At 36.9% G+C, this 442-nt stretch overlaps 1 protein-coding gene across 1 annotated transcript in view; it reads left to right on the top strand.

The window, feature by feature from the left end:
- Nucleotides 1-442, top strand: part of LOC119582022 (CAP-Gly domain-containing linker protein 3-like) — a gene marked incomplete at its 3' end in the record, with an annotated part of 68,768 nt that overhangs the window by 38,424 nt on the left and 29,902 nt on the right.

Genomic DNA, 442 nt, shown 5'->3' with positions numbered 1-442 from the left:
AATATATTGCTTATATTGACTCGTGCTTTTATTCGTTTTCTTAACCATGCACGTCATGTCTCAGTTATGTACTTTTAATATTACGAGGCATTATGCGTGTCTCATATCTCTAAAAAAAAATATTATGAGTGTCCCATTTTTCCGTGTATGAGGTGGTACGATGAAACAGTTACATTTCAGGAAATTTTGATGAAAGACAAGAATCCGAATAAAGTGTATGAGATCGATGATTTGACTGAAATGGCTTTTGAATGATGTGTTTACTTCTAGGTTCACCTGGTATACAATGGTGGGTTGGGGGTCAGAGTGTATTGTGTTCGTATGTGTACCGATGTGTGAACAGATATTTGCATACGCACATAGAGGAGCACATGCTTTCGTAGTGAGATCTATATGTACTAATAGGTTACACACGGACATGGGTAAATGCTAACAACACTTG

Source organism: Penaeus monodon, chromosome 15 (genome assembly GCF_015228065.2).
Source record: "Penaeus monodon isolate SGIC_2016 chromosome 15, NSTDA_Pmon_1, whole genome shotgun sequence".
NCBI lineage: Eukaryota > Metazoa > Arthropoda > Malacostraca > Decapoda > Penaeidae > Penaeus > Penaeus monodon.
Note: the sequence above shows the minus strand (reverse complement) of the source record. Positions and strands in the feature narration are given on the sequence as shown.